Source organism: Lissotriton helveticus, chromosome 4_1 (assembly GCF_964261635.1).
Source record: "Lissotriton helveticus chromosome 4_1, aLisHel1.1, whole genome shotgun sequence".
NCBI classification, from domain to species: Eukaryota; Metazoa; Chordata; class Amphibia; order Caudata; family Salamandridae; genus Lissotriton; species Lissotriton helveticus.
In genome coordinates this window covers 677848783-677876612 of record NC_136063.1, presented here as the reverse complement: position 1 = coordinate 677876612, position 27830 = coordinate 677848783, and positions in this window count along the sequence as shown.

Below are 27830 nucleotides of genomic sequence, written 5' to 3'. Positions count from 1 at the left end.
ACGATGGTGTCTCCACATGTGAGTCCTGAGGGACGGTTCTGTCCCCCTCTCCGGGGCTGCCCTTTTCAGTGTCAGTCTGCGTGTGTGTGATCTCGGATCTGGATGCATTGCCACCACTCATCTCAGTCATCTGTGGGTCAGTGCCCTCGGCCAAATCTGAAAGAGAGAGAAAAGATGTTTACCTAAGTGCCACACTCACGTACTGAAGGTTACAAAATCACAACTTTCCTTACAGTCGACTAACATGTAGCACCCATCCTGCACATGAACCACCCCTACCAGACATCTTCATATCAAAGAACTGGGGGTGCCTGTGAAACATTTACATCAAACAAACAGGGCAAGTGCATGCAGACCACCACACATGTCATGCCATGGGACCACAGACCTCAACGGCATGTCCTGGGACCCTCCACTACAAAGCAACTGGTATGTCCACCTGGCGGACATGGATGCTAACGCTCACTCCGCTAATGGCACCAACATGCAAATGCAGCAAATCATATGCACCACGGATATCACAACTGTGTCGGAGCACCAATATATGCATGCACTCACAAGTCACAGACACATACAGTCTGCTTACAGCTAGTTTGCTGTTGATCCCCTCTCAGCCGGGCGGACAGGTCAGGATGCGTCACAGCTATTATACGGTGCATTAGAGGGGTCATGGTGCATCGTGCAAGCCGGGTTGATCTTGGAATCAGCCCCAGTGTCATCTCCGCCACATTCTTTCAGCAGCCATGCTCAGTACAACACATGTGAAGGTCCCACAGCACACCGCCAAGCTTGCAGAAGCCAGGAGTCAGTGACCACCTCATGCACACCAACATGTCCCCACTGTACTTACCACCTGTCCGGGGGCACCGTAGAGCTGTTCATAGTGGCGGAGCACACCGTCCACAAGGACATCCAGCTCCGCTGCGGTGAAGGGACGAACTGGATCTCTCGCACTCTCTGCATAGCAAGGTCCAGGACTGTGGCACAACAGCAGCAGTTGTTGGATAGCTCAGCAGCAGCAGGTCAAGGTGATGGTCGCAGGCAGCAGTTGTTGGATAGCTCAGCAGCAGCAGGTCGAGGTGATGTCGCAGGCAGCAGTTATTGGATAGCTCAGCAGCAGCAGGTTGAGGTGATGGTCGCAGGCAGCAGTTGTTGGATAGCTCAGCAGCAGCAGGTCAAGGTGATGGTCGCAGGCAGCAGTGGCTGGAAGCAGTGAATGTGTGCTTCAGAAATTCACACATTTATAGGGCCCTGAGCTCATATCAGTGGCACACGTCTGCAGCAATTGGTTTTCCCTGGAGGCCTCATTCAAAATGAGCCAATGACTGGCCCTGGTGTGGCAGTGCACGGCTTCCGCTATTTTTGAATGCGTTTACGCGGCCCGCGTTACCTGTTTCCATTGGCTACATGTGCACGGACCGTCACGGTCACACACCGGCAACCGCATGTGCGCGTTACCGCGATGGTGCATCATTTGAAATTAATCACTCACTGGCGTCGCTATGGCGTCGCACGCATTCCGCGGGGGCGGTGCAGGCTAACACATACATTTGAATATGCAAGTGGAAATGGCAGTTGGTACCCCCCTTACAGTCACATTGCAACACCCACCGCAGACCGCCGGCCCTGGCTGGTCACCCACCGCCGGCCCTGGCCGGTCACCCACCGCTGGCCCTGGCCAACTCAAAAGAATTCAAACTTGAGCCACTTATCAACTGTAACACCACACATACTGTGTATTTGCTAAAATGCTCATGTGAAAAGGGATATTTGGGCAGTAGTGTGCGTAGTTTAAAGATACGCATACGGGAACACGTCCGTGCTATCAAGAACAAAGATGAAAAATATCCTGTTTCTGTTCATATACAATCTGAGCATCCTGAAAATACCAGAATAACTTTTCATGCAATTGACAACATTTTGGCAAATGAGATGGGAGGGGATAGAACCACTCACCTAAGACAGGTTGAAGCACGTTGGATTTGCCGTTTGCGAACTGTGATGTTTGGTCTCAATGCGAATACTGAGTTACATCATTTTCTCTAATGCACTTGAGAAATCAAATGTAAAGCTGTTCTGTGTATCTGAATTTCTTTATTAAATTCAGTTGATGTATGATCAATGAAAGATAGCACTTGAATCCAGGATGGATTTGTCATCTATGAATTGCAATATTTGGTCTAAATATTAATAATGAGTAACATCAATCTCTTTTATATATCAGGGAAATCAAATGTAAAGCTGTTTTGTGTATCTGAACTTTGTGTATTCTAACAATCCAGTTGATGTATCTGACTAATGGAAAGCATCACCTAAATTCGGGAGGTTTGGTCTGTTCGAAACATTGAACATTTGTTTTGCAATCATTCCAACTTAAGTAATAGGCTTATGCCTGTCATTATTTCGCATTGGTGGATAGACAGTAAAGATTAAAACTCAAATATAGAATGACAAAATAAAAAAATAGGATTTTGATGAATGATAAAACATATTACAAAATGGCCGACACCTTTACCGAAGGTTGTTGGTACCATGCTACTATCAGGTTTTGGAAAATTAGTAGTTTGGCTGGGCATTGTTTATTAATACTATACCCATCTTATTTGTTTTTTTTATATATTGGCTTACAGATAATAAAGATTGAACTTAAACACTGAACGAAAGAAGAACATAGAAGATTATGGCATACGATGAAACACACTACAAAATGGCAGAAAGTTCCATGGTAAGGATGCTGGCATTATGCCATCGTCAGTTTTTTTCAATGTTTATGGTTCGGTCGGGTGCGGCTTAGTGGCAATAAACGCACTCTGTCTGAAGCTGTCTCTTAGGTTACTATCCTTATTTGTAACCATATTACATTGGTCAACAAATAATAACTTGCAACGTCCAACAAAAACACATTACAAGATGGCCGACACCTTTCTGCGAAGGTTGTTTGGACATATAGCTCGATCAGGTGCAGCTAATTAGCATCCCACACATACATAAAGCGTGTTTAGAGTACTTTCTAGTTCTTGCCTGTTACTTCATGAATTCGGACATCGGACCGAACTTCCTGTTCATCTCAGACCTAGTAAGTAAATAGGCATCTAAGTCTGTTAAGTTGTAGCAACTCGTGTTTGGTTGTAAAATTCTTTCTTTATACTTTATTTATGTCCCTATCTGCCAAATTTGTCGTATTAGTAGTGAGCCTGCATAGGATACAAACTGTTCTGTTTTTTCGCCTTTTCTTACAAATTTTTGTCTACCATAAGATTAATATCCCAATATGGCGACCGCGATTGTAGCGTGCACGTATCATGTTTGACAGATTATATTTTACTTTTGTATAAATGGAATGCACCTACAAAAATGTTCGACATAAAGACTCAAAAGTGGTCGTTTGCACAAACAGAAAAAGTGTGAACGCTCTCTATAAGATATTGGTTATCTGTGTTGTTTCGTGTTTCCCTACAACTTTGGTCGGCCATAAGATTTATATTCCAATATGGCGACCGTGCTCGTAGCATGTACAATATCGTGTTTGACAGACTATATTTTTCTTCGGTATAAATGGAATGCATCCAAAAAAATGGTCAGCATAAAGATTCAAAAGTGGTCATTTGCACAAACAGAAAAAGTACGCCCGTTCTCTACAAGATATTGGTTATCTGTGGCGTTACTCCAGACAGGATTTTTGCAAAGTATGCAAATCTCTTTAAGAATTCATATCCTAACACAATACTCAAATTGCGATATTTGGGAATTGCAGGCCAACGTAAGGATGTTAATATCAAGTGGTGTGTTCATTGAGATGCAATCCATTAAATTTATTTAGATGTCAAACTTCAGAACAAGGAGATTTCTCAATTGGTTTCATTTAAAATGAGTGATCTCGATAAAAAGGGTCGAACGTGAGAAAGAGTTGTAACATGTTAATATTTTTAAATACTAGCTCTTATAATATCATACTATTCTCTGTTTCGTAATAGATTGAGACAGAAGGATATCATTGAGGAAAACGTCAACGTTCAAATCGCCCTATTTTGGAGAATACTTATCTCTGCACGTGACAGGCACGGTATGTAGCTTGGCAATATTATAGGTTCATTTACCTGTCAAAAGCAAGAGAAATGAGAACCATTATGATAACTGAAAAGAATGATACAAATGGTTTTCAATTTGTTTCAGATCTTACATGTGATAGGAATACGCCAATTAAAACTATCGGGCACTTCTTTGCGCAAGACTCATCAGAAAATACGAACGAAGGATTATAAATAAAGGTATTTAAGATTTGTTAGCTTATAGTTTGGATTGAACTTGTTTTAATTGATTTCATTTCCCTGTAGCTACTCCTTCAAAAATATGTAATCATTGGGAGTTCATAATGGGTGAATATTATTTCATGTTATGAGAAATTAAAACAAAAATGTTTTGTATTCGAACTAATGTGAAACTTCAATGCTGTATATGTACAGTTTCTTCTGCTAAAAATGTTATTCTAAAATGCTACATTTTGATGTGATCTTTCTAGTCATTGAAGTTTTCCTAAGCTATTTGAGGTCATTTGAGATTATTTATTTGCTCATGTAGCGTCATTCCAGACTGAATCCCTGTGTACTTCTCTTTGGTTTGAATTTTATTGAATTGGACAAATGACTGTCTGTATAGAGAATAATGCTCATTGTGTACAGATTTACCTAATAAGTTCTTATTATCCCATGGCCCTTGTGTCTTTGTGACATATTTTTATAGCCTTGAAGAAGTCTCGTGGAGACGAAACGTGCCGCGTCGGCTATGATCATGTATCATGTTTTTAACGATTAAAGAAAAATATCACCTATCAAAATAAAGAAATAAGAAAAGTTTTTGACAAAACAAAGTCTTCAGAAAACTCATTGGGCCTTGGGAGTATAATGCAATATGCTTGATACTAGATTGCATTTTCAAAAACTTGTATTACATTATTTTCTGACATTTGAAAACATATTGGTATGTGCTGAGCACTCTTTGTTTGTGGCATCTGTCTGTTATACTGGGTCACCACATCAATGTGGTAACTTCTCTTTCATCTCATTTAGCATGACTGTCAACTCACTGCTCCACCACCACCTCAATGTAAATGTACATCCCCCCTCACATGTCAACTTTGAAAATAAAACACCTTACACACATTTTTTGTGTCACCTCTGTCATTAGTGCAGGATGTACAGTCATCAACATGACCACAATGTATCAGGAGTATGTACTGTAATTAGGCAAACATAAGTTCAAGGCACCTAGAGAAACACAACAGAACAAAAATCACTTATGTGAGAATGGCATAACAGACATTACACAATACATATCATCTACATTAGCCAACATGCAGATGTCACAATGTGCAACAAGTGTCATCATACACGTCCCGTATTCGTTCATAAATGACATGTCCCAGTAACATAGTCACCCACTGCTGAGTTTACAACTGGCTGTTGTTACAATTCGCACATACCCTTCACGACAAAAGCAATATTACCGGACAATGTGTATGTTGTACATTGTTGCCCTCCTGCAAGTGAAGTAGCGGGTGATGTGCTTTTTACGCATATCACCACCTTCCTCCTCTCTACTGTCCACATTACTGGACTCAGGTTGGTGTGCAGGCGGGGGCCTTGGGTCCTCATCATCATCCAGGACCAGGGGAATCTCCTTGCATAGACCATCAAATTCATCTGTGAAATGTGAGGGAGCACCATGCCAATCTACCACAAACATACACAAACATGGCATGTGTAGTGACCAGTGGAGTCAATGGAACATTGGCATTGTGTGCACAATGATGTGCCATTGACCATGTGGCCATTGTGCACTGTTGATGTGGGCCATATGGCCAATGCCATTGTATGGCACCCAAATCGCCGTAGCTACCGCCTGGCCCTTGCGGTGTCACCAGCACCCCCCATTCACACAAGTGCGGTAGTCATAGCCATATACACATGCCCAAATAGCGGTTGGCACGCTCCGCCACCCAAGTCGCGGTAGCTACCGCCTGGCCCCGGCGGTGTGTCACCAGCACCCCCATTCACACAAGTGCGGTAGTCATAGTCATATGCACATGAACAAATGGCGGTTGGCATGCTCTGCCACCCAAATCGTGGTAGCTACCGCCTTGCCCCGGCGGTGTGTCAGCAGCACCCCCATTCACACAAGTGCGGTAGTCCTAGCCATATACACATGACCAAATGGCGGTTGGCATGCTCCGCCACCCAAATCGCGGTAGCTACCTCCTGGCCCCGGTGGCGCGTCACCAGCACCCCCCATTCACACAAGTGTGGTAGTCATAGCCATATACACATGCCCAGATGGTGGTTGGCATACTCCACCACCCAAATCACAGTAGCTACTGCCTGGCCTCGGGAGGTGTGTCACCAGCACCCCCATTCACACAAGTGCAGTAGTCATAGCCATATACACATGCCCAAATGGTGGTTCGCATGATCCGCCACCCAAATCGCGGTAGCTATCGCCTGGCCCGGGTGGTGTGTCACCAGCACCCCCTATTCACACAAGTGCGGTAGTCATAGCCATATACACATGCCCAAATGGCGGTTGGCATGCTCCGCCACCCAAACTGTGGTAACTACCGCCTGGCCCCGGCGGTGTGTCGCCAGCACCCCCCATTCACACAGGTGCGGTAGTCATAGCTGTATACACATGCCCAGATGGTGATTGGCATGCTCCGCCACCCAAATCACAGTAGCTACCACCTGGCCCCGGCGGTGTGTCACCAGCACCCCCCATTCACACAAGTGCGGTAGTCATAGCCATATAAACATGCCCAAATGGCGGTTGGCATGCTCCACCACCCAAATTGCGGTAGCTACCGCCTGGCTGTGGTGTGTCACCACCATGGAGTATGCCCTAGAGCCAATGGGAACGACCATTGCGGTGGCATGATGCAATTTTGAAAATTGGGGTAGGCGTGCTCCGCAACCGCGGAGGCGGTTATTGGATGCTTTTGAAAGATGCACCATCGCGGTAGCGCACAGGGCCCCTGTGGTGTGTCACCGCCATGAAGCATGCCCTAGAGCCAATGGGAACGATGACTGCAGTGGCATGATGCAATTTTGAAATTCGCGGTAGGCGTGCTCCGCCACCTCGGAGGCGGTCATTGAATGCTTTTGAAAGAGGCAGACCTGGACCACCAATTGCACCTTTGAAACGACCCCAGGGGGCTATATATGTATGGGAGGGAGCCTCATATTTCCACTGTTCCCAGAGCCTGCTGCCAGAGACCCCTGACCTGCTGCTGCTGCCTCCAGAGACTGCTGCCAGAGACCCCTCATCTGCCGCTTCCTCTTGGGACTGCTGCCAGAGACCCCTCATCTGCTGCTGCCTCCAGGGCTTGCTGCCAGAGACCCATCATTTGCTGCTGCCTCAAAGGACTGCTGCCAGAGACCCCTCATCTGCTGCTGCCTCCAGGGACTGCTGCCTGGGACTCCTCATCTGCTGCTGCCTCCAGGGACTGCTGCCTGAGACTACTCACCCAATTCCTCTGCAGTTGTTCCATGTCCATAGTGATGGCAAGGACAGAGAAGATCCGCGCCAGTCCATTCACAAGCGAGGAGCTGGAGGTCCTGGTGGATGAGGTGCTCACACAGTACCCAAGGCTGTATGGTGTCCCAAATGTTCTGGTAAGTCCTCAGAAGTGGAGGTGTAGGGCAGGGGGGCACACATGTAGTTGGACTGCTGCAGTATGTGCCTGAGGGTGTGTGGTTGTGTCATGCACTGACAAATCTGCTGTCTCCAGGGGGAGTGTGTGTGTCCCAATGTCACAGGTTTCCCTGCCTGCAGTTGCAGGTATGAGTGGACTGTGTTGCATTGTCAGCCATACAGTGACACAGTAGGTTGGTCATGCAGGAGTCAGGACAGTGATTACTTGGCTGAATAGCTGTGTGTGCCCCTGTTGTCCATCTCAGTGTGAGCCCAGATAGTCAGCACCGTGCCCGCCCAAAAAGACAAGGACACAGCACTTCATTTACTGTGTATTTCCTAAGTTTTTTCTCAATGCACTCCAGCTATGCACCATCTCAGCCCTGTAGATTACACACTACCGGCCTTGTGTTGAGGAATTTCTGTTTGTGAGTCCATGTCTCTCAATGCGACACCCATGACACAGTTATCGATTCACAGGGCAGGGACATTGAGTGCTGCGCAGTCTTGGACACAGTGAGTCCACCCCCAGACACAGGTCAATATGTGATGTATGTGTTGCTCTACCAACAAATGGACTGGAGATGTGTGCAGGCCACATAGGGGCTTCAGTGCTGGCATCCTGCACGTGTGTGAGATGTGCAGGGACTGTGTTCCCCCTCACAACTGCATGCAATCACATCAGCGTATCCCAAGCAGATGTCTCATGTGAGATGTTCCCTAGTCTCTGATGGACATATCGTTGAATTTGTAATGAGTTAGTATCTTGCTGCTACACTGATAGATGTCAGAACATAAGACTGTGTCACTGATCATTTCCCCCTCTTGTCTCCCATGCCTGCAGCTCTAGGTATACCAGCGTAAGGCCGTGTGGAGTGCTATTGCAGCAAAGGTGCGAGCTATGTGGGTCTCCAACTGACGGTGCACCCACAGTGTTTGGGCCCCAGGGTTCAACATGGTAGTTGGCATTGGCTGTTTGCCATTGTGGACTTTCATGTTGTCGTCTGTGTCTGTGTTGTCCCCTCCTATTCCCCAGGTCTGACAGTGGCAACAAGTGGTGTGCCCTTATCATGTCCCTAGGTGTGTGCAACACTAGTTGTGTGTCTAGTAGACTACAGCCACAGGCAACGTGTTGTGCTGTGTGGCCATCACATGGCTCAGTCATGACAGATAATCACAGTTACATGCACTTTTGGGGTCTATGAAGTGAGTTGCCGCAATGTGTTTGCAGACTGTGGTGTGCAACATGTCGATTTGGTCCTATTTTGTACTGCATTGTTTTTTTCTGTTGCTGCCACATACCTAACCCTGCATGTCTCTCTCATGCAGATTCACCAGTGGTCATGGAGGGACTGGAGCCAGACACCAGTGGGGTTGAGACTAGCACTACAGCTGCACAGGAGCCCAGTGACACAGATGTCACCAGTGCCTCAGAGGGGGATCGGAGTCTGCAGGAGGAATCCCAGACTGAGACGCAAAGTACCACATCATCTGATTCCAGCGGGGATGCATCCATGTTGGCGGGCACAGGGGATGGAGATGCTGCATCTTCTTTAACCACACAGCGGTCAGTGCCCACCCTCCTTGCCACTTCCTCTGGTGCTTCTCGTGTTCGGGTCAGTAAGAGGGGATGAGTTTCCCTCACACCTGGCACTGCTGCCCCTGCCCCTGTCCCTCCTGCTGCCCTCAGTACTGAGTCTGGTGAGCTTTTGCGCCAGCTGTGTGTGGCCCAGACAGCTCTCCTGAATGCCTTCATTGACCATGACAAAATATTAGCCTAGGTGGTTGCTTACATCGAGGGCATACATTCCGACGTGGGTGGGCTGCACCGTACTGTCCAGGTTGTTTCGTCCACAGTGATGTCTGCCCTTTAACAGGCACATACTCCCATTCCTGCTCCAGGGTCTTTGTCCCCCCCAGGTAGTGGCCACGTCTGATGATAGTGACCACGGTTCACATATGTCACAGTCACGGTACAGCACAAGAAGCACACAGCAGAAACAACCCAAGCAGTCCCGGCCGCAGACAACATCCCCACAGAAGAGCAAAGCTACCCCAGGGCGCAAAGACAAAAGCCCATCAGGCAACACCAAAGCCCGAAAACTACGGAAGCAGACCTCAAGCTCACATGCCTCAGAAGCATCCCCAGCCAAGGACTCTCCTGTCCCTAAAACATCTCACAAAGAGAAATATACAGTTTCTGTGCCCACCGAGAAGGTGGTGCATGGTAAGGGTACACCTAAGAAGGGCTCCAAGGCAGATTCACCCACAACCTCGACTCCCATTCCAAGCCCAGTGAAGCAGGGGAAGGAGGGCACTAAAGGTGTAACACCCAGTAAACAGGGGATGGAGAGGCAAAGGCGAGGCCAGGGGAAGCATTCCCCTGGTTCCAGCACCTCCCCAGAGGGTGTACCAGCGTCTGCACCTGATGCAGCTTTGGTGGTGAGTGTGCCTGTTGTGTCCACACCACCTCTAGTTGATCCCAAGTCAGGGATGCCATTTAGAATCCCCAAGAAGTGGAAAGGCACACCACCACAATCTCCCAGCAACACAGTGTCTCGGGTCTTCATGACACCCACCTCCACGTGCCACTACACCACCTGGTCCAAGCAGCCCTCCGCCTTGCCAAGCCACTGATAGCACTACCTCACCTGGGCCGCTCTCTTCCCAGTCAAGTGCTCCCAATGTCCCGACACACAGCAAGCTCCCAGTCCGCCTGACAGACAAGTCTGAGTGGTAGTCCCCCTCACCCGCCTGTCTCTAACACAGGTGTCCCTGTACTGCCCATTGTTACCCCCTGACTGTGTTGGTGCCCATGGAAGGGTACAGTCGTGCACACTCCCTGTGCAGATTCTCATGTACTTGCTCTGCACTTTGCCCTGCCCACTGGCCTTCCGGTTTTGCCCTTGCCTGTGCAGATTCACATGTACTCGCTCTGCACTTTGCCATGGACACAGGCCTTGTTGCTCTTTGCTGTATTGGACTGTTCTCTGTGCAGCCTCTCATGTACTCGCCTTGCACTTTGCCATGACACTGGCCTTGTTGCTCTTTTCTGTGTTGGACTGTTACCTGTACAGCCTCTCATGTACTCGGCCTGCACTTTGCCATGGACACTGGCCTTCATGTTTTGACCTTGCCTGTGCAGATTCTCATGGATACGCTCTGCATTTTGTGCCTTGCTCTTCTCTGCTGTTGGTACCTATCTGTGCAATATGTGAATAAAGACAGTTACTCCTGTTGTCTATTTTGTCAGTGTACTTACTGAATAAAGGTATATTGCTCTGTGTGGCACTTCAACATTGCCAATGTCTTTGCTCACCTACTCTTTTTTCACAGGGGTGACAGGGACTTCAGTTCTTTCTGACACTGATACTTGTGGTGTCTGTGATGTCAATTTTACCTGTAATGCAGTTGTCATGTTCATTGTTTGTAAATGTGGGCTACATTCTTCACATGTCAGGTTGGGGGACACTGCCAGCACAGAGTGTTATGCTATCCACTGGTTTACAGGCAGGCTGGCCAGTGTCATCATGTATGTGTGTTCTTCCTTTATGTGTGGCCAGCAGTGTATGTGTGTGGTCGTCTTGTGATGGCCAGTCATCATGGTCCCATGGCCTACCTTAGATGTGTGCTCTTGGGTAGTCAAGAAGTGTGCAGTGTGAAGAGTGTGACTTTGTTGTGAGTGTTGATGTGTGTGTGCCCCTGCATTGTCAACTGCACACGTGTCACCCAGGATTTGAGTGCCTGTTGGTTGGATTGCTCAGCCCTGTGGATGTGGTTATATGCACATGTGTGAGTTGTATGTTGTGCACTATGCAGTGTATTGGTGTGTCCATGCAGGTTTTTCTGACTCCTATTTGTTGTTTTTGTCACTTCTGAGTGTGCAGTGCGTGTGACTGGCACGTCAGTGTTGTGTTTGGTTGAACATCCATGTGTCTTATTTGTGTTTCTGTAGACTGTGCAGAACTGCTGCTCTACACTGCCATTGTGGTTGTGTTGGTGTCATTCATTGCTGTCACATGGTGCCTTTTTGTCTCCAGTATGGCATGTTGTGTGTGGAGCCAATCCTCTATGTGTGCTTCTTATGCCTACCCTTTGTGGGTCTGGAGTCCCTCTGTTTATGTTTGGTGCATTCCTGCCATGTCCACTACTGACATGCAGTACACTTCACTTAGATGTCGGCTGTCCCCTTGATTTGTATGTGTGCGTGTGCCTCCTCATCACTTCATTTGTGACATTGTGCTGTGTGGTGCATTTATTTGGCCAGGATCTATGTGCTACTCAGGATATTTCCTCAATTATTTATTTGTGATGTTCTTGTGCAGTTTGTTAGTCATGGTTGCTCATCTACTGTTCAGATGCGTGTGCTGCCCAGTCCTTTGGTCACATTGATTCCACCTTTGTGTCCCAGAATTATGCATCTGTTGTTGTTGTGTTGGATGTATGTGTGTTGGCTGTGGTATTGCTTCACTTCCTGGTTGTGCTGTTGAGTTTGTGCTGTGCTGATTTTTGTTGTGTGGGTTGATGTTGTGTCACTGATGTCTGTGTGTGACTGGTATGCTTGGTGTGCACACACTACTTGTGTGCGTACAGTGCTGTGTGTATGTTGCCTTGTCATTGCCTAGTGTGCATCCCCTGATGAACTGCAGGGTTTGTTCCTTTTTTGCCAGTGCATCTGTTGTTTGTTTCATGTGGCTGTGTTGTTCTGTGATGGTTCACTTCTTGTGTGTGTTGTGGTATGTTGTGTGCGGATTGTTCCTGAATGATAAGGATGTGCACTCCTGTTGTGTCTGTGCTCCCATTGCCTTTCCACAGTTTGCCTAACAGAGTATGCCTGTTTTTGTAGTTGTTCTGTTTGTGTTTCTGTTGTGTTATGTGTTTGTGCGTTGTTTTTATGCAGACATTTGTTGCGGCATTCCTGTGTGTGTGTAACGTTTGCGGCTCCACCTAGGGTGTGTGTTTGTTTGTGTGTGTGTGTATGGACTGGCAAGAATTGGCAGACTTCAGTGTGTTTGGCACTGGTGTCTGTGCTGCTGGTGTGAGGGGGGTATGCCTGTACATTCCTCCTGGTTTTTGGCAGTCATGGAGTGTGTCAAGAGAGCCTGTGTATTGTGCTCCTGGTGTACTCCTGTGAGGTTGTTTTATGTGCGTGTGGCTGTTCCCACTCTGACTTCCGGGCCTATACCTGGTTTGCCTTGCTGTCTCCCTGTGTTGTTGTACTGTGGTGCCTGTGGTTTGACTTCACTGACTATAGCAGCCATGTGTTGTTTAATGGTCTGAGGGGGGCATTCTGTGTTCCTTGTCTTGCATGTGATGTGAACATGCTTGTTGTGTGTCTCCATGGCCTTCCATTAGGCTTTCCTAATTGTTGTGCTCCATTACTATTGTCATTTTAGGTGTGTATGTGTCTGTGTGTCAGTCTGTGGTATGTATTTGTGATTATTCAGGCTGTGTGTCCATTAGTATGTTTGTTCCTTGTACTTGTTCATTTGGTGCTTGTACTCATGTTTGTTTCCATGAGTGTGGTGGTGTTGTGGTGTGTGTGTTTCCCTGGCCCTGTGCTACTGTGCTGTGTGTTGTGTGTTTCTGTGCAGTCACTCCTGCTGTGGCTGTCTCCCTTGTTGTTTGCTGTGTGGTGCAAGGTGTGGTTTGACCTGGCTTGTTTTTGTGCATGGGAGTGCACAGGATGGGCACATGGCATGTGCCTTCATAGTGAAGAAATGAAATCTTCATTCTCAGGGAATACTTACTAATAAAAAGAACGTGGCACAGAAGCTGAAAATATGAAAAGACATCTTTATTAAATTTAATAAGTGAGGCCACGTCACACAGAAGCCATAGCAACTGAATGAGGTAGTCTGAGGAGTACAGAGAACAGAGGTCTTATATATGCTTCAGGGTTACAAAACTCAGCATAAAAGTAAGGGGTAGTCCTTGCTTTTGCAAGCATGCAAAATGTCTAACATTCCTTCTTACACAAGCCGGACAAACCCATAATAAAAGGACCACAACCCATATCATAAACAGACCATAAAAGAAGGAACAGAAACAGATAGAAGTAGTATAAGGCATGTTTGTGTGCAGTAAAACTTTATGATGTCCTGTGCTCTGATCCATAATCTTGATCAACTACAGGGCAGGAACTGGTTTAACAAGGTCAGCTTCAGGCAACAGGGTCAGTTCACTCAGGTCAAACAGGAGTCAGCACGAACTCGAGCTAAGGTGTACATGTCCTAAAAAAGACTAGTTCAGCCACAATCATTGGCCTATGTGAGGGCAACCACGAAATGGCTGCCAAACACAAAATGGAACCCACAGGTTCAGAATTCACAGAACCTCAGACCCTCCTTTTGCCCTTACATAGGCAATCACTCAGTCTGTGTCTGAACCGATATCAATATTATCCGTTATTCCCTTTACTAAGGCATTTTTACTTGAGTTATCTTTCATGGAATGCAAGGGATAGACTTCGCTGGCATAAATAAATATCGTCTGATATGCCCATACAGACCCATTGTAACTAAATGGCAGAACCAAATAGGGAATACCTCTATCTGTAGTGTGTGGCATAAGACCACAAACCCAACAATTAGTGGTGTTTACCACTAACTGGTGTTGGTGCAGTAGCTGTATGAACGTGTTATGTACAAATTCTGACCTTCTAATTTGCTCGTGTTCAGGTAGGACATGAAAGGAATGCAAAGAAGTAGCAGTAGAAAAAGACATAGGTTGGGAAGTGGGTGCAGAAGTCAATTGGGTAGCGAAAACAATCCCACTCACCAATGCTAACGTCATGCTTAAAAACACTAAAAAACACGTTATTAAGAACATTTAGACAACAGGAGAAAGTAATGACCACTATTACAAACAAAAATATCATTTTTCACAACTCTAAGCAGAAAGCAAATCCTAAAATTATCTAGTAACATTTTTTATGGCTCCTATGCATTTCAGTAACTTATTATATGTTCAGGTGAAACAGTGGTGATCCTCATCAATGCTCTGAGGTGAAAAGGGATACTCTTCCACAGGGAATGGACTTTACTCTGCTTTTACTAAACAGAATACTACTGTAAAACAATGCCAGCAAAACAGCAAAAAATCAGTCTCCTAACACCCATTTTATGCAATCGCACGGGAAATACCCAGAATCCGTCCAAGCCTCTCCGGCAGGCTTCTATTGTTCATCAAATCCTCTTCTGTTGTTTTCTTCCGCATGGGCCCCTTCATTCAGGCCTTTCATGAAAATGGTGCTTCTCAGTATCCGTTGGAGTGCCCTCCTGGCAAACACTCATAGCTCATTCAAAAGTCTCAATGTCTCAATGCAGTGCACCAATATCTCTTCTCTGCGGCAGGCACTACAGATAGTGTGCTCTCCATTGATCAAGGGCACAGATCATTTTATGCAGATCCGGGCCTACATTCTCAGGCTCCAACACTCAGAGAACGCTCAGGCTGCTCTTTCATGGGCACCATAATGTAATGCCTTTTGCCAATCTCGAATCCTCCGGTGCACTGCACTTCCGTTGGAGCAAAGGAAAAGGGGGTGTGTGGCCAAAACTCAGGCCTAGGGACTCAAGGGACTGCACACTGTCAGAGGTTACCAGTACATGACAGGTGGAAGACTGAAGCCTCAATTATTTCGCTCTTTTGCACTGAAACTCTGGTTCTGTGGCAAAACCAGGTCCTCCTTCTTTTTTTGATGTTCAATGCCTTCTGATGAAGCAGGCACAATACTTTGGCGATATTATTGATGGCACGCTGGCGATTGCTGTCTGGGTGCTGGGACTTTTCATCTGTTAGCTGTCGCTAATGGGATTGTGGGTGAGTTCCGCAGGTTATTATGACTTAATCCCGCAGAACCTAGTGACGTAGGAAATGACATAGTTGTTATTTTCCTTCAATTCAGTACAAAAACTGTTCATTTAACAAAGGGACTGCAAACAGGTGGCCTGCAATCTTCAAAGGAGTGGCTATACGCCATGGAACTATTGTGATCTAAAATACACTGTCATTCTCATAGAATACCAAGACAAAGGCAATAATCAAAACAGTGGCTCTAATTTCTTCAATTGAGTTTCCATGTGAGAGCATATCCTCTACCATCTAAGGGTAGATAACTATATGAGAATTTTATCTAAATGGATGTCCTCACACATAGTGACATCGTCTAATGGGGTAAACACATTTTTTCTATCAATGATTAAGTCTAGGTGTTCCTAAATTCCTTATCTAGAACATCTAAAAAGAGAAATCACATGATACAGATTATCAGGGACATGTAGATACCTCCCTTTTAATAACTGTGCATCAAGTGCACTATGCAATACACAAGTTAATGATCAAAATGTGGAAACTTGTCTTATAATAGCATTGAGTCAGTTAACCAGTCCATCACTACCATGACGGTCAGACTGGAAAACATCGAGAAGGCCTAAAGAAAATTCTTAAAAACCAGTCTAGTTATACAAAAGGGATTTATACATAATATGGGGTTCCTAGTATATTACTGCAATCTGGGAGAAGTGTGAACCTAATACAATAATAACAATAAAAGAAGGCTAACTGGTGAAAGGAATATGAAAAAGGGAAAATGGGACTAGGACAAGTCAGAGAGTCAAGTCAAGTCAGAGAATTTATATAGCGCACTACCTACCCAGAGGGTCTCAAGGCGCTTAGAAATGGGAGGAGGATTACTTGTCAAATATCCACGTTTTAAGTTGCTTTCTGAATGCTAGGTGGTTCTGGGTGAGGCGAAGGTATGCGGGGAGTGAGTTCCATGTTTTAGCAGCCAGGTAAGAGAATGATCTGCCTCCCATGGTGGTCTTGTTGATGCGAGGTACAGTGGCGAGGGCTTGGCTGGAAGAGCGAAGTTGGCGGGAGGGGGTGTAGAAGGATAGTCGTGAGTTGAGGCATTCTGGTCCGATGTCGTAGAGTGAATTGTGTGCGTGGGTTAGCAGTCGGAAGGTGATTCTCTTATTGACGGGTAGCCAGTGGAGGTCTTTCAGGTGACCAGAGATGTGTTCGTTGCGCGGGATGTCTAATATGATCCTGGCTGAGGCGTTTTGGATTCGTTGGAGTTTCTTCTGAAGTTTAGCGGACGTACCTGCGTAGAGGGTGTTTCCGTAGTCTAGACGGCTCGTGACTAGAGCATGGGTGACTGTTTTCCTTGTTTCGGTGGGGATCCAGCGAAATGTTTTTCTGAGCATGCGAAGAATGTTGAAGCAGGATGAGGTAACGGCGCTGACTTGTCTGTTCATTGAGAGTGAAGAATCCAGGATGACGCCTAGGTTCCGTGCGTGGTCTGTCGGGATGGGTGCTTTTCCAAGGGCTTCCGGCCACCAAGAGTCGTCCCATGCAGAGGGGGATGTACCTAAGATGAGGACTTCTGTTTTGTCTGAGTTCAGTTTCAGACGGCTTTGTTTCATCCATTCGGCAACTTCTTTCATTCCTTCGTGTAGGTTAGTTTTGGCGGTGCTGGGGTCATTGGTGAGAGAAAGGATTAGTTGAGTGTCATCCGCGTAAGAGATGATGTTGAGGTTGTGTTGGCGGGCGATGGCCGCGAGGGGGCTCATGTAAACGTTGAAGAGGGTGGGGCTGAGTGAGGATCCTTGTGGTACGCCACAGATGACTTCAGTGGCTTCGGACTTGAATGGTGGGAGGCGGACTCTCTGGGTTCTTCCGGTGAGGAACGAGGTGATCCATTCAAGTGCTTTTCCTTGTATTCCGATGTTATTGAGGCGTTGTAACAGGGTGCTGTGACAAACTGTGTCGAATGCTGCCGAGAGGTCGAGGAGGATGAGGGCGACTGTGTCTCCATTGTCCAGTAGAGTTCGAATGTCGTCTGTTGCTGCGATGAGGGCGGTCTCAGTGCTGTGTTTTGCTCGGAAGCCAGATTGTGAGGAGTCGAGGGATTTGTTGGCTTCGAGGAAAGCGGCGAGCTGGTTGTTGACGGCTTTCTCGATGACTTTGGCCGGGAATGGAAGGAGCGAAATGGGGCGGTAATTTTTGAGTTCGGTGGGGTCCGCTGTGTTTTTTTTTAGAAGGGCGGTGAGTTCAGCGTGTTTCCAGCTTTCCGGGAAGGTGGCGGAGTTGAAGGAGCAGTTGATGACGTCTCGTAGGTGCGGTGCTATGACGGAGCCTGCTTTGTTGAGGATGTGATGAGGACATGGGTCTGTGGGGGAGCCTGAGTGGATGGAATTCATCAGGCGGATTGTGTCCTCAGTAGACATTGGGGTCCAGTCGTTGAGGGTGTTTACGGGGGGAGAGTGTTCAGCAAATGGTTGGGTGGGTTGGTCTCCGGGTTGGTTGTCGAAGCTGTTGTGGATGTCGGCAATTTTGTTGTGGAAGAATGAGGCTAGGGAGTCGCAGAGGGCTTGAGAGGGGGTGATGTCGTTGGAGTTGGCTGAGGGGTTGGAGAATTCCTTGACGATGTTGAAGAGTTCCTTGCTGTTGTGGGCGTTGTTGTCAAGTCGATCCTTGAATGCTGTTTTCTTGGCCTTTCGGATTAGTTGGTGGTGAGTGCGGGCGGCGTTTTTGAAGGCGTCCTTGGTGCTAGTTGTTGGGTCTTTTTTCCAGGCCTTTTCAAGGGAGCGGCAGAATTTCTTGGACTTCTTAAGATCATCGTTGAACCATGAGGTCTTCTTGTTGCCAGGTTTGCTTTGACGTTTTTTCAGTGGTGCTAAGGTGTCGGCGGTGTTGGATAACCATAGGGTGAAGTTGGCGGCGGCTTGGTCTGGGTTAGAAGAGTGGGCTGGGGTGTTTCGAAGGAGCGATGCGGAGATCTGGTCGATGGTGATCTTGTTCCAGTTTCTTTGCAGAGTTGGTTGGAGGTGGTTGGTGGGTTTTGGCTTGTTGTAGGTGAAGTGAACGCAGCTGTGGTCAGTCCAGAGGAGATCCGTAGTGTGGCTGAAGGAGACATGATTGCTGGAGGTGAAGATGGGGTCGAGTGTGTGACCTGCGATGTGGGTGGGGGAAGTGACTAGTTGTTTAAGTCCGAGGTTGGCGAGGTTGTCCAAGAGGGTGGAGGTGTTGCGGTCGTTGTTCTTTTCAAGGTGAAAGTTGAGGTCTCCCAGAAGGGTGTATTCTTTGGAGGGGAGCGCGTGTGGAGTGATGAAGTCCGTGATGTCTTCACTGAATTTAGCGCGGGGTCCTGGTGGTCTGTAGAGGAGGGTGCCTCTGAGTGTGGTCTTGGGGTCGATGTGTATTTGGAAGTGGAGGTGTTCGGAGTTGGCGAGGTTGGTGTCAGAGCTGGTTGAGATGCGGATTGATTTCTTATGGACGATAGCGATGCCTCCTCCTGTGTGGCCGGTACGGTCCTTGCGTATGATCTTATAGTCTTCAGGGATGGCAATGGTGATGTCTGGGGCGGAGGAAGCGTTCATCCATGTTTCCGTTAGGAAGGCGACGTCTGGAGAGATGGTGTCTAGTAGGTTCCATAGGTCAATGGCGTGCCTGTGCACCGAGCGGGTGTTGAGAAGGATGCATTGTAGGTGGTTGGGGTCGGGAATCTGTGGTGTGGTCGTAGCGGAGATGTTGTCGGTGCCGCTGAATTTGCAGGAATAGCAAGAGAATGGTCCATGGGTGTGTCCAGGAGCGGCTTGGACGCAGGTGGGGGCGCGACCGGGGTTAAGGGCTAGGAGGGTGGCGGCATCGTAGGTAATGCGGGAGGGCTGGGCAGCGCGAGGGGCAGGGGGTCTGGCGCTGGGCGCGGTCCAGGCGCGGACGGGCGTAGACGGGCTTACCTTTGGCGCACCTTCGGCGCGGATTGGGCGCGGTCGCTGCGCGTGAACGCTGCGCGCGGGAGAAACTGTCATAAATGGATGGTGGAGGGGGAGGGGCGAGGGCGGCTCAGCTGGGAGGCGGGTCGGGCACACGAGGACGACAACAAACAGGAAAAATGGAGGCGGGGGGAGGAGCAGAGCGGATCGCTATTGACAAATGCGCAAACAATGTTAGGAAACAAGCAGATTGAATAGCTACAGCGCTAATTAGGCAAAGCGCTATACAAGGCACAAAGCTGGCGAAAATAAATGCAAGTTTTTAAGAGCTTCTGAAACGGAGCAGCGCTACGATACCAGGTGTCTGCCAGGGAGCGACCACTCAGACCGTGAGGAGGAGCGAGTCACAGCGTCTGCAGGGCGAGGAGCGCTATAATAAGTTAGTGGGAGGGCGGCTCAGCTGGGAGGCGGGTCGGGCACACGAGGACGACAACAAACAGGCAAAATGGAGGCGGGGGGAGGAGCAGAGCGGAGCGCTATTGACAAATGCGCAATCAATGTTAGGAAACAAGCAGATTGAATAGCTACAGCGCTAATTAGGCAAAGCGCTATACAAGGCACAAAGCTGGCGAAAATAAATGCAAGTTTTTAAGAGCTTCTGAAACGGAGCAGCGCTACGATACCAGGTGTCTGCCAGGGAGCGACCACTCAGACCGTGAGGAGGAGCGAGTCACAGGTAAAATCCCCAATTACTAGCCACAATGCAACATCAATCAGGGGAGAAGTGACGAAAGAAAAATCTATAGGAAGAACAAGACATTTCTTGGATGATAGTCAAGCATGTGACACAACTCCAAAAGTGGGGGGGTGATACACAAAAATCAAAATAGTTCATGAATGTTAGCTCTACCGCTGGCCTCTACACCATATACGGTAATCTCAGCTAATGTTCCAGTTCCTTTTTCAGGGAGGAAGAAAAAAAATAATTAAGCCTTGTTTCCTTTATGGTACAAAGCCATACACTATTCAGGAAGCAGAACAAAACTGACTAATGTAATATAAAAATTAGGTCACCATGCAGAAAAGTCACAGATCTATAATTTATCCTTACGTCCAATTCAGGATACATAATTTTAGGGCTGCCTGTTCCTTACAGGAAAGGGGGCAGTAACGTGACTGTAGGTGAAACCTTGTTTCCTGTATATCTCTTTTATTTTACTTCAATACTATATAGCCAAAATAGACATGCACCGGTGAAGTGTTGTCTGTCTTTCTGTGAAATTTAGTGTCAAAGCAAATCTACTCAACTGTTTGCAGGATACACATCGTCATGTATATCTCTTCACAACACAGGTAAACTTGTAATAGTATTAAAAGCAGCAACATAAAACAAAAAACATGCAAAAAAACGCACAAAACGCACATGTCAAGCCATAAGATATACTTGCTGTATATCAAGCACAAAAAACATAGACAAGACAATAACATATGTAAATGAGCGGTGACACACCCACTTCAAGTCCTGTACTTTATGCACTGTGAACCTGCAGCCCGAAACCCACTATTGAGGCCTTCTTAATTTGTCAGGTTTAAAATCAAAATTACACTTTCATCAAAATTACACTTTCTTTCACACACTTTCTCTTACTTTCCTCATACTTACTTTTACTTTCCTTACCCTCCTTTTTGACAGCAGATCACCAGGTAGTGGAGATTTTGCTGTCAAATGCAACTTACTGTGTGTCACTTCTGACACACAGGACCAGCAGGAACAATTCATAAAAGGATAAAATGCAAGAATATGTAAAATGCATAAACATTTCTTTTCAAAGAAATTACGCAAAAACACATCTCTTTTCAACCAACCAAACTCACGTGTCTTGTCAGCCTTAAAATCACCCAGAACAATCCATGAATGATCTGTGGGCAGAAGCAAAAAAAAAAAATACACAACACACAAAAGAGAGACATTTCTCATAACAAACAGACATCAATTATAACTTTTAATCAGAAGACAAAACATAATACACACTAACAGACACAAAAATAAATTTCCATCACTTAACTGTTACCATCTTGTCAGTCACCTTGCAACATGAAGCCCTTTTAACTTTCCAAAAGTAAAATTCTTTCACTGACACTCCATGTTAGCCTTGCGCCACAATTCGTTCTCACTTAGGCATGTAGCCTTCAAAATTTCAATAAAAAGCTTTGTCTTATTTTCTGTCTAAGATTTAATGCAATGCTTCATTTTCGGCCAAATAAAAGCAACTAGCAGACATTATTTTTTTAGAGGCAGAGATACAAATATATCATTTCTGCAGAGCATTTAGCATGTGTTGGGGCTTTCAAAGAAACCTTTTTCATATTTTCCCTTTGGAATTAAGTTCTTTAATTTTGTGGAGAAACCATAAACCCTTCCTTTTAGAGGCCTGTTTAGCAAGGTCATTCTTCATTTCACAGAGACAAGTCCCTAATTTAAAATGTTACAAATGTCAACATGACAGCCTCCTTCCATTGTTTACAGGGAAACCAAAGATAGCATCTCAGCGCGACTTGAGCCAGCTGCAGCTTCTTCTAGCCCCCACCCGCTGCTCATTCTGAGGCTGACAAAGGCAAAAAGCCTTCCTAATTCCTCCTAACCGGCAATAATTCACTCTATTTTGAAAAATAATGTCTCCTTTTTAGGCGCTAAAAAAATTATCTCTGTTTCCAGATTATTAAACAACATTTACTGTGAATAATTCACAGAACCTAATAACACACATACCAGTTTTAGAACAAGTGATTGTTGCAATGGTACTTATTTCATCAACCTTAAATGAATCTCACTGCGCCATTTAAAAGCAAACCCTAAATGAGGACAGCCTGCAAATTTGTATTATACGTAAATGTATGCATTCACTGAAGCCTAAAAGCACTTTAAAGCTATTATAAATGGCAAAAATACCCAAAATCGACTTTGATATTTGGGGCACTTAAAAATAAATATCCTATAAGTATGTTACATATTAATCATCCTCAGAATGTTCTTTACACATTACAGATATTAGACATTAGACATATCTCATGTAAATCCTTAGAAAAATGAGTTTTTTTACGCCTGCACTGAGTGAGATGTCATATGCTATTGTCCTCATTATGCAGTGCAACACAACTCAAATTAAATTATAATGCTAGGAGGTCACAGTATGAGCATTAAGCTTCATCAATAGTAAAAAACGAATTTTGTAGCACTTATTTTTAATAATTATTTTTCATAATTTAATAATTATTTTTAATAAACCCAATTATTTTTGATAATTCCACATATAAAAGCAAGCTGCATCCCTTATTTCAGACATAAACAGAAAGGGGTGAAACACTCAGGACACACAATACGGCGCGCTTTAGCCATGCATTTCATAAATAGCGCCAACGCTATTCACTTACAGAAATTGCACTAATGGGAAAACCACATACACATTTAAACACACATTTAACCCACAAATCAATACTCAGGACAGAAACCAAGGACAGCCCACAGACTGTACTTAAACCAAACCATTTGCAAATACTAGTTGTAAGTCATATTTACAAGAAACGCTTCTCAATAGTGTTTCAAAAGACTTCAAAAACAGCCCAACAGACTGATGTATGTCCAAGAAGCGAAAATACACTCAATTCACTAGCTTTGGCTAGCAGAACACCAAAAAATCGCTCTGCATATCTTCCTTCATAACATTGCGCAGAACAAAGGATCCTTATATGTATTATGTCATATTTTAATTCCCTGGGGATTACAGAATCACCAAGGAAGAAATATGTTTGTATACTTAAACCTATTTAAGTATTCCTTCTAGGAGAGCCGGCTAATTAATTTCACATCACACTATGGTACCTTCCAAATAAAGCCACACATTCTTATGTGAGCTTTTAAACAGGCATGCCAAAAATATTGCAAAATATACAATATTATAATCAATGTAGTGCTTAATGTACTTTTCGTACGTGCACCGTTCAACTGAACCAAATAGAGAAAATTCTCCTCATTACCTGTTCTACAGAAATTGCAATTCGCATATACAAACCTATACAAATCAAAAGTTGGCCAACACAAATTCCAAAATTCCAAAGTTACAGTCCTAAATTTGCTAAGACCAGGCATCTTATAGCTCGCTAATCTAGCTTCAAACTTCAAGGGGTTATCAAAAACGATATACTCGCAAATATACGAGACCCTCGGCTTTGGTAATTGCAATAAGCAAATCAAAACCAAGAAACCAAACAAAGTCGTGGGAGCGACCCACTTGTACTTCTTATTTTTACTAATCAAAAGGTTATCCAAATTCTAACTGTCAAGTTCTACATGACCTAACGGTCTTTTTTAGAATACTCACGCCAAAAGGTTCTCAGTCAGGAGTGACATCAGGTGGAGGATCAAAATCAGGAAAAGCAGAAATATACCGGGCTGCGAAGACAGAGAATCTCCAGAATCCTTGTGCACAAAGTAGCAGAGTTCCATCCTGTCCTCCTCAGTAGATTTCAGTCTCCTGACAAGATCACTCCTTCAGAAAGTCACTTCTCTGATGAAGCCCGACGTTGGGCGCCATTTGAAGAAATGAAATCTTCATTCTCAGGGAATACTTACTAATAAAAAGAACTTGGCACAGAAGCTGAAAATATGAAAAGACATCTTTATTAAATTTAATAGGTGAGGCCACGTCACACAGAAGCCGTAGCAACTGAATGAGGTAGTCTGAGGAGTACAGAGAACAGAGGTCTTATATATGCTTCAGGGTTACAAAACTCAGCATAAAAGTAAGGGGCAGTCCTTGCTTTTGCAAGCATGCAAAATGCCTAACATTCCTTCTTACACAAGCCGGACAAACCCATAATAAAAGGACCACAACCCATATCATAAACAGACCATAAAAGAAGGAACAGAAACAGATAGAAGTAGTATAAGGCATGTTTGTGTGCAGTAAAACTTTATGATGTCCTGTGCTCTGATCCTTAATCTTGATCAGCTAAAGGGCAGGAACTGGTTTAACAAGGTCAGCTTCAGGCAACAGGGTCAGTTCACTCAGGTCAAACAGGAGTCAGCACGAACTCGAGCTAAGGTGTACATGTCCTAAAAAAGACTAGTTCAGCCACAATCATTGGCCTATGTGAGGGCAACCACAAAATGGCTGCCAAACACAAAATGGAACCCACTGGTTCAGAATTCACAGAACCTCAATAGGGTGTGCTAATGTGGTGGGAAGAGGTGTGGCCCAGTGGTCTTTCTGCCCTGCCCATGACTTGGACTGACCCTGCCTTCTGCTTTGTGCGCATGTATTCCCCTGTGTTCTCCGCTGCAGTGACGTGACCGGGACATTGCTGCAAGATCGCAGTGGATGTGTGTCCAGGATGCAGAGGGGTGACTTGGTGGCAGGTGGGTCATGTGTGGGTGCCCTTGTGGATGTGTTCCTGTCCCCAGCAGGGTGTCTGATGTGGATATGGGCCCTATGTCAGCCCATGTGATGTGTATTGTGTTTGTGTAGTTGTGTACCAGCGGAGGCGTCCGCGGCGGTCCATGAGTTGTTGGTTATGTAGCAAGTACAGCACCTGAAAAACATGTAGAGCTGGGTCCATGGCAGTTGTGACCGGGTGGTGTAGATAGGGTCTATGGTTTCGTGCTCCGCTGTTGAGCTTCTGCCGTCTCTGTTTGGGTGGTGTTTCCGCGGTGGTGCATCTGCTTGTTTGAGACATCCTAATTTGCAGGGCGGATGTCATTCCACACGGCAGAGAGTCTCTATTGGCTCCCACAGCTGCGGTGGCGGGCGCACTTTGATGGCGGTGCGCATCACACCGCGGCGGCCGGGAAATGGTCTATGTTTGGCCGTACTAATATGGCGGACGTGAGTGCCGCCGCTCACGGGCGGAAACATGCATTTTTCAGCACCGCCGGCACCGCAGTGGTGCCACCGCCTGACATCCTAATGGACCCCTATGTCTTTTTATCCTGGAAACTATCAGATTTCCTAGAGCTGTTGATATTAATGACCTGGCTGGGTCATAGAGTTTGAGATGGCTAGTTAACTGGGTAGGATACATTTGATTGAGTGATTTAAAGGCAAGGCAAAGGGATTTAAATTGAATCCGCTTTGCTACCAGTAACCAGTGAAGTTGGAGGAGAGCAGCGGTTATCAACTCTGTTTTGGGAATTCCTAGGAGAACCCTGGCTGCCGTGTTTTGTACGGTCTGCAGTTTTTGGATGCTGTGTTTTGTTGCGCTGATAAGTAGGGCATTGCAGTAAAAGTCTTGAGGATATCAGGACGGATATCGCTGTTTTCCTTATTTCTAGCGGAATTGAGGGTAGTACCTTCTTCAAGATTTTTAGGATAAAAAAGTTGCATGGTGTTGATCAGAACTTCAAAGCACAACTTAGTGTCCATAGAAACTCCCGGAATTGTTGCTTTAGGAACAGGCACGGGTAGGGAACCGAGCTGGGCTGGCCACCAGTTACTAGTCCAGAAATGAGGACAGCTACCAAAAAGCAAGATCTCTGTTTTGGAGGAGTTTAGTTTCAGACAATTGTCTGACATCCAGTTCCTGATGTGACTCATGCACTCATGGAAACTGTTCGCTGTGGAGCTGGATGATCCACTTATAGAGACAATTATTTGTGTATCATTTGCATACGATACTAGGGAAAAAACATAACTTTTATCAGTCGGACCAGCGGAGTGATGTAAAGGTTAAAAAGAGTGGGACTCAGGGAAGATCCGAGGTACCCTACACAGAGGGAAAAAGAGGGGATACATAGTCACCTAAGGTGACCCATTGTGATCGCTCCAACAGGAAGGCACCTAGCAGGGAGAGCGCTTTATCCCTGATCCCGATAGTGGCCATCCGGTCCATCAGCAGCCTATGATTGACAGTGTCAAATACTGCCAATAGATCTAGCAGGATCAGGGCGGTGCTCCCCAGCTATCCATTGTCAGTCTGAGCTCATCAGTGGCCGTGATTAAGGTCAGTTCTGTGCTGTAATGTGCACAAAAACCGAATTGAGAGGGATCCAACATTTTGTTTTGCTTGATGGAAGCAGACAGCTCTGAATTAATGGCCTTTTCCACACTTTAGAAGGGAAGGGGAGTCTGAAAATAGGCCTGTAGTTGAGTGGATTTTGACATCTAGTGAGGTTTCTTTTTAAATAAAGGGAGTATGGACGCTTTCTTTTATTCTAAAGGAAAACTCCTGGAAATGAACATGGCATTGAAAATTGCTGTCAAGGGAGGTGCAAAGGTCTCTGGTCATAGGTGTAAAATTCTGGGGGGACAGGGATCTGTTGGTGAACCCGATTTGATAGCTCTGATTATTTGAGATGTTTTGTCGACCGTTAAGGCCGTGAAAGATGACAAGGTGGAGGATATTCTCTCCGTCAAGGGTTTAATTTTGTTAAGTTGAATGAGGGTCTGAGCCTGTCAGACAGAATGTTGACGGAAGGTATCATAAACAACGTTAACCTTTTTTTGAAAGGTGTCCGCTACGGTGTTACAAAATATTTGGCTGGCAACAAAATCCTTTGGGCCTGACAATTTGGACATGCTTTCTACTGTGGTGAAGAGGGTTTGGGGGCAACTATTGGCTAATCTAATTTGCTCAGTAAAATAGGCGGCTTTTCCCCTGAAAAAAATGCTTTTGTATTCCTGAAGGGATTCTATATATTCCTTTTCAGTGACATTATCATCCAGTCTCCACCTCCTCTCGAGTCTGCAGCAAAGTTGATATTGTGACTTGAATGTGTCTTTGAACCACGGTTCAGAAGGCGTACATATGGAACAGTGGCTCTCTTTTGGTGGAGCCAAGTTTGTCATGGCTAGATCTAGACAGGAGTGATAGTTGGCAGCTGCTAAATCCACGTCTGGGGGTGTCCTAAGAGAAGTATTGGATAAACGGAACACTAGCTGATTTGCCTCAATTTTGTTCTAGTGTCGACTAATAGAGGATTCTCCTGACTGTTTGGAACATGGTCTTTGTCATAGTGCTATTTTAAAATGGACTGCATAATGATCAGACTAAGTTAGAGGAAGAGAGTCAGTCCAGCTTATGTGTGGATTGTTAGTGAAGATCTTGTCCAAACAGTGGCCTGTGGTGTGCGTCGCACATTCCACCAATTGGTAAGAGTCCATACTTGTCATATGATCAAGACGTGCCAAGGTATGTGGATCTGAGATATATTCTAGGTGTAAATTGAAATCAACTAAAAAGAGGAAGTCAGGATGATCTGCTTTATAAGTTATAAGCTGAAGAAAACTGTAGATGAAAGGGGCTTTGGGGTTGGGTGGTCTGTAAAGGAGGATACCTTTTAGAGAGTAATGTTCGTCTTACTCTACTTTGAAGCTAATGGCTTCACAGCTAAGACTTCCAAGTAGTTTTGAGGTGTTTGGTTCAAAAATAGATTTA